The sequence below is a fragment of the Lagenorhynchus albirostris genome, chromosome 10, assembly GCF_949774975.1.
Source record: "Lagenorhynchus albirostris chromosome 10, mLagAlb1.1, whole genome shotgun sequence".
NCBI lineage: Eukaryota > Metazoa > Chordata > Mammalia > Artiodactyla > Delphinidae > Lagenorhynchus > Lagenorhynchus albirostris.
Window position 1 is genome coordinate 85,547,172 of NC_083104.1, and position 6,464 is coordinate 85,553,635.

The 6,464-nt window shown below is 41.1% G+C and overlaps 1 non-coding gene across 1 annotated transcript; it reads left to right on the top strand.

The window, feature by feature from the left end:
- The first annotated feature begins 438 nt into the window (after window positions 1-438).
- Window positions 439-567, top strand: LOC132528296 (small nucleolar RNA SNORA70). The gene has a single exon (XR_009543177.1). It is a non-coding gene; the product is annotated as a small nucleolar RNA SNORA70 (small nucleolar RNA).
- Window positions 568-6,464: the final 5,897 nt, after the last annotated feature.

A 6,464-nucleotide genomic window follows, 5' to 3' on the forward strand; every position in this document is an offset into this window, starting at 1 on the left:
GAAGCTCAGTTCTGGGAAGGAGGCTCCATGCTGTCTAGGCTGAGAGTCTAAAGTCTCAACATCAGGAGTGCTGTCTAGAGGGGGAGTGTGGGCTCCAGGTGGGCATATTCTCTTGGCCCTTTGGACTCTGTGGCCTAAAGGGGGAGGGGCACTGCTGAAAGAGGGACAGAGTAAAGCCCTTTAAAGGCCAAGACCAGAGAGGAGGGACTCTTTTACCTACTTGTCTTAACAGTCAACCCAGTGCCAGAATGTGGTTGAAATGAGACAGATGTAGTTGGCATGAGTTAAACATACACAAACCACTGAGAAGAGTACCTGGCACATGTAGACACTCTATAGGTGTTAGCTATCTATACTGTTATGAGTGCTGGGAAAACCAACCCAAGTTTTGGCTCTTGGTATGTTTTGGGTACACTTCAAAAAACAGAGATCACTTGAAAAAAGAAAAAAAAAAAAATTCTACCCTGTTGGGGGTCTGGTGTGTAATGGCTACAAACAGCAACCTCCTCAGTAGTGTATGCAGCCTGTTGCCTTTATGGGTTGCCCTTAGGGACCTTGGAGACAGCCCTTTCCAGTGGATATTCATGTATGGCCTCACGCTGTCCCCAGTGTAGGCTCCAGACAGGTATGCACGGTGCGTTTGGAAAGCCCTAGGGCACAGTGGCCAGAGTCCACATTGGCCAAGGTGTAGTGTCCATCCACACCAAGCTACAGAACAAGGAGCATGGTGATTGAGGCCCTACACAAGGGCTAAGTTCAAGTTCCCTGGCCACAGGAAGATCCACATCTCTAAGAAATGGGAATTTACTGAATGTAATGTGGATGAATTTGAAAACATGGTGGCAGAAAGGCGGCTCATCCCAGATGGCTATGGGGTCAAATACATTCCTAATTGTGACCCCCTGGACAGATGTTGGGCCCTGCACTCATGAGAGCTTTGGTGATGTCCCCTCCTTACTCATGTCCACCAATAAATCCTACTCTGCTGTTAAATAAATAATGTTTTATTTAAACAAATAAAATTTCCAGCACTGCTATCTTCAGAGGGCATTTAAATGGTGCTGCGAACTTGGAGGTTTGGGCTTACAGGTTTGGTGGCACACTGAGGAATTGTTGAGGGCTTATAATCACACCTGTGGTCTGGATTAGTGCTTCTGTCAATCAATTCATGGTGGCCAACACCTTATACTGGGTCTTGTTTTACCATCTTATAAATATTCAGGTTGGTCAAGGGAAGACACTGTTGACAGTATGGACAAAACAGTCTGAAGTCACCAGTACTGCTGGAAGAACTACTCAAACTATATCCTGTAAGTGGTTGATCAGTTTTTTCCCTTTCAGGATTGACTATGATATTGACCTTATAGCTCTGTTGTTTGGTCAGGTGCTCACTGATCTATCATTCAGACTTCACTTTCAGAGGAATGGTTGGCTTGCCTATTTTTAAAATGTGTAATAAATTAAAAGAAATTCTGGCTATATGAGTTACTGATTCTATTATTCTTAGTAATCTGCTTTGGGAATCCTTTAAGAATATTGCTGGGCTAGCTGTGTCAAAGCACAGATGATAAATTGGCTTGTAAAACTTTAAAAGTGATGTGGTAACTTTTTTCCCTCTTGATCACCTTTGCATCATTGAATTCCACATGAATCCAGAGTGGGACTGACTGTGGATTTTTCTGAGTTAACAAATCAAGGTGTCAAGTCAGGCTGGCTTATTACTTCTGAATGCCAGCATTTCTGTCCAAAAGTCCGAAAATAGCAAGGGGCTCCAGAATGAATCATCTCAATTCATTTTAGGCTTTCAGTTTCCACTGAGTAATTTTTACAATTCACTTCATCTAGCTGGGGAGAAGCCTAACCAGCGGGACTGTGACAAATCAGGGCCGGAAACTTGATAATGAAAAGGAGGACTTGGTACTATCAAACTTTAAACGTTTGGGCAAAACGTGCTGCCATTCACACAGTAAGAGGCTGGATGTAAGTCCGAGAGAGTGGTCCAAAGCTAGTTAAAAGCTGCAGGATTTATTTTATGCCATGTTGATCATTTCAGGTTATCAGAATTAGTTCTCTAGAAAGATAACTGTGTAGCAGCATAAAATACATTCAAAACATGAGCATATTACTTTCTGAAATAATAAGGTCATCTGGTAGGGAAACACTTGTTTCTTTTCCTCCTGTCCTTGGTTCATTCCTCTTTAAACTGGCTCTGCCTTTCTCCTTCCTCACTAATAAATCTCTTTGTTTCCTACAGAGGAGAATACATAAATCCTTCCTTTCTCCTCACAGAAAAGCCTGTTATTTATGTGTATGTTTTCTACTCACTCTCATTTGTGATGAATTTGTGATTAGAAAGAACCCGACATTGCCCTGTTCTGTCAATCAACTGAAGGGGAGCTGGGAGTTCACTCATGTAAACATGCAGGAGAATGGCCACATATTTTTAATATCTGCATTTTATAGGAATATTAATAGGATGATCACTCTCAGTAGGTTCTCGAGAAAATAAGTCACTTAAAAAAACCCCCTCATATCATACAGTGGTCTCTTGAGATTAGATATTAAACTGAGGCTTGTGACTTAGTATCAAGATTGAATCAGAAAAAAAATTTAAGTGGGTAGAGTTTTTCTTTGGAGAGATGATCTCCTTTGGGGGCATGTGGTAGGGTCTAGTTTTCTTTCTTTTAAAAAAATATTTATTTATTTATTTGGCTGTGCCAGGTCTTAGTTGCGGCACGCAGGACTTTGATGCTGCATGAGGGATCTTTAGTTGTGGCATGCAAACTCTTAGTTGTGGCATGTGGGATCTAGTTCCCTGACCAGGGATCGGACCTGGGCCCCCTGCATTGGGAGTGTGGATCTTAGCCACTGGACCACCAGAGAAGTCCCAGGTCTAGTTTTCTTGTTCTGACCAGGATCCTCAGAAATATCCCAGGCTCCTGAATCTTTCCTGTTCCCTCTATTCCCCCTCTTGAACACGTGTCCATCTTCTTATCTATTCCCTCAGTACTGTTCTTTGTTTTTTCAAGGTGACAGCCATCTGAACTGAGAAATTATGCTGACAGAATTTAGATCTATGACATCTCATAAGGAATTCTAAGCTCACCCTTTCATTTTACAGAAGTGGGAATTGGTTCCAAATGTAGTCAAAGATTGCGCGCAAGATTTCACTACGACTTAGAGAAAGTCCTGGCATGGTAGTGGGGGTCTAGGTCTGGGGTCTTTGCATGGCAACTTCAACCTTTCTGATTTACCAGTGGCTGCTAGTCCCAGTCCCAAGGTCATTTTGATTAAAATGGCAATTCCAGAGAACACAGTGCAAGAAGCTGAAGAAATGACTCTAATGGTAAGAACTCGAGAGACAGTAGCAGGCTGGTGTGGGTGCTCTTTTAGGAAAGAACAGATAATTTGGAGACCAGTCTTTTGGATGCCTTCAAATCCACACTGTTTGGTGATGCTGAGATCTGCCTAACAATGAAGGCTGGCCACATGTAGATGCTTCTTAGTTGTTGCCATTTGTCTCCAATAAGCTTTGTGGGATCTGTCTACCCAGCTTTCTTCCAGTTAAATAATTACAGTCTTTCCCTTGATTTCCAGGTAACTAAAATTGAATAAGGCAACATTTTCTTTCCAGATTTTCTTGGTTCCTCAAAGTACTTTTTTAATTAAAAATACTTATTCTTCGTAGAAAATTTGAAAAATACCAGAAGAGTTGAAAGAAAAAAGAAAAAGTCATCACTTACTTTCTTGTTGAAGCCAATCACTGTTAACACTGGTATTTTGCCTTTCTGTTTTAATCTCATTCCTTTTTCAAGGTAAAGACTAATGGTAATATTTTTCTTTCTTTCTCTTTTCTTGACCACTTGTTTTGAAAAGTAATATATGCCCTTTAAAGAAAAATTGGAGAATGACGGCAACTATAAAGAAGAACATGGATCATTATTAAGCTTGCATCCAGAGCTAGCCTGAGTGACACGTTTCATTACAGCCTTTTAACAAAACAAAATAAAAAAATCCATATTTCCCCATTTCACTTCTTAACCATAAATTAACCAGTATAAAGGTAAAAGGAGTTACTGATGTTTTTCGCTGGGGTAAGATGAAGACCTTTCAATTAGTTGCTAAAATCTGTTTGAATTTGGGGCAAAGATGGATACAGGTGAGCTCTTGTTTCAAACGAAGACCTCAGGCCAGACTTTCTCCTACATACTAGTTCACATTTTAAAGCCTATGACGGAACATTCCGAACTCAGCAGAGTTGCATTCTAAAATGTCAAGAATAATTGTAACTTCTTTCAGCTAGATCTTTTTTTTGTCCTTTTCAGAATGCCTAGAGACATGGCAAGCAGAACTTGTGGTCATAGGTGGGACTCTTGGTGATATATAACATGAAGGGATCTCTCATAGAAAGGATGCTCATAGCTTAAGTGCACTCCAGGGACTGTAGCTCATTACTGCTAGCTGTCTCTGAGTGAGCACACTTTATTGTTAATGCCAGAACACCAATGTCTTATGTGTTCCCTCACTTTTCCTCTGCCTACGTCTCTTCCTTCCAACCAAAGGGACAAAGTACAGTCTGAGAACACAGACTCTCTGATGGGGCCAGACTGATTGGCTCACTCTTCTCCAAATGTACCTTTTGCTCAGCTTGTGCCTCCAAACTGCAGTACCCTTGTTTATCTAATGGAATCATTTACAGCCTTCAAGACTATGTGAAACCCTTCTTGCTCATGCCCCACATAGGGGGTGCTCTTTCCGAGCTCCAGTGGCAATTGCTATCTCTATGTTTGGCCCTGATTTTTACTGGGGGAAATGAAGCTTAGGATATGTAGGCATTACTCTTATACCTGTCCCTTCTCCGTGGAACATCATAGATCCTGTGCATATTTTCCCCACCTTCCTAAATTCCCAAAGACTGCTTTGCAGTGGAGAGGAATGTCTATTTTATTCTCTTCCTACTCAGTATCATAGGGACGCCTGCAAAATTTAACCCAACTCAGTGACAATCAAAACTCCCCTTCCTCTATAAGTAGCTCTCTGGTTGCATCTTTCAGGCTGCAGAAATGAAGAAATGCTCATCCAAATATCAGAGAGACCCCTGGTTGGGCACAGCCAGATACGTCTCCCCTGGATGGGATGTCATAGGCTTTCGAATTGTTTCCAAGTTAGGGGAAGGAGTGAGTCCTCTCTGAATCATGCTAGGATAATAATAACCTGTCCCAAATGTTCTGAACAGTGAGAGTATGGACTCAGTGGGGGCAATCCATCACCATGAAAATGTGTATCTTTTCCCATCATTCCCCTGACAGCCCCACCTCCTCTACAGAGTTGACTTTCTCTTTGGTGAAGAAAGAAAAACACTGTGGTCAAGTGTCAGTGACAGATAAAGTGGAGGTCAACATTTTCTGACATTTGCTGCCAGGATCACCAGACGAGTGACTTAGTCTAAGTCAACGGTGAATATTCCCTTATTGTTAAGAAAGGATTGATGGGTCCCAGTACATTTGACATATAGTGTCTTTGACACACATCTCTCCTCCCCAAGAGTCAGTGACATGAGCAGCCCTGGCTTTGGATGGTTGACTTTCAACTGATCTTGCATTTCACCTTTAATATGTTTTTTTTCAAGTCTTAGTTACTTATCTATTTCTCCATCTATTTTTAAATGCACTACTGGATTTATATAAATTCACCCCCAAAATTAAAGTATAGTAAACAAGTAGGCTTGATCTGAGTGCTTTTTAGAATTGTTTTCTTATTAAAAGAAGTTGAGGCAGGAGCCTTAATTTCTAGTTTCACAGAACAGTAAATTCTTCGCTCAGGCCCTCTGTGACTTGGCTCCCCTGACTCATAAATGAAACAGATGATGCCTGAAGAATTTATCAAGAGGAATAAAACTGACTTCTGTTAGTTGTTCCCTGTCACCTGTGGCCTACGTTGGATTGGGGACCAGCTGGTAAAACCAGCTCCCTATCTGTTCATAGGTGTTTCATTTAACTTTGTTTTGTATTTTCTAGACACAATTCTCTGATATGAGTGAAAGATCCGTCCTTTTGAGTTCTTTAGTTTTATTTCAGTTGTGTGTTGAATTGTAAATCTCTGTTTTTATAAATGCAATGAGATGGGCAGGGAGAGTATCCACACAACACATGCCAGAATGTGTTGTTAGTTTATTGCCATGTGTCTGAGGACCTAGAAACAAATTGATGTTTAGGATCACAGAGAGCTAGCCAGAGAGGTGAGCAGTAGTTGAATCGTTATGATCAATCCGAAATGGACAATCTGATCAAGGGGATAATCTGTTTAATGTAGATGCTAAGCAGCTGTCTTGCCTTTGCAACAGCAGGATGCAAAGGTAATTGTTTAGGATTTAGGTAATTATTTCCACTATTCAACTTCACCTTTCCTGGGACAGTGCATAAGATGGTCACCTCCTCTTTAAAAAATAAATTCTAAATGTTAGT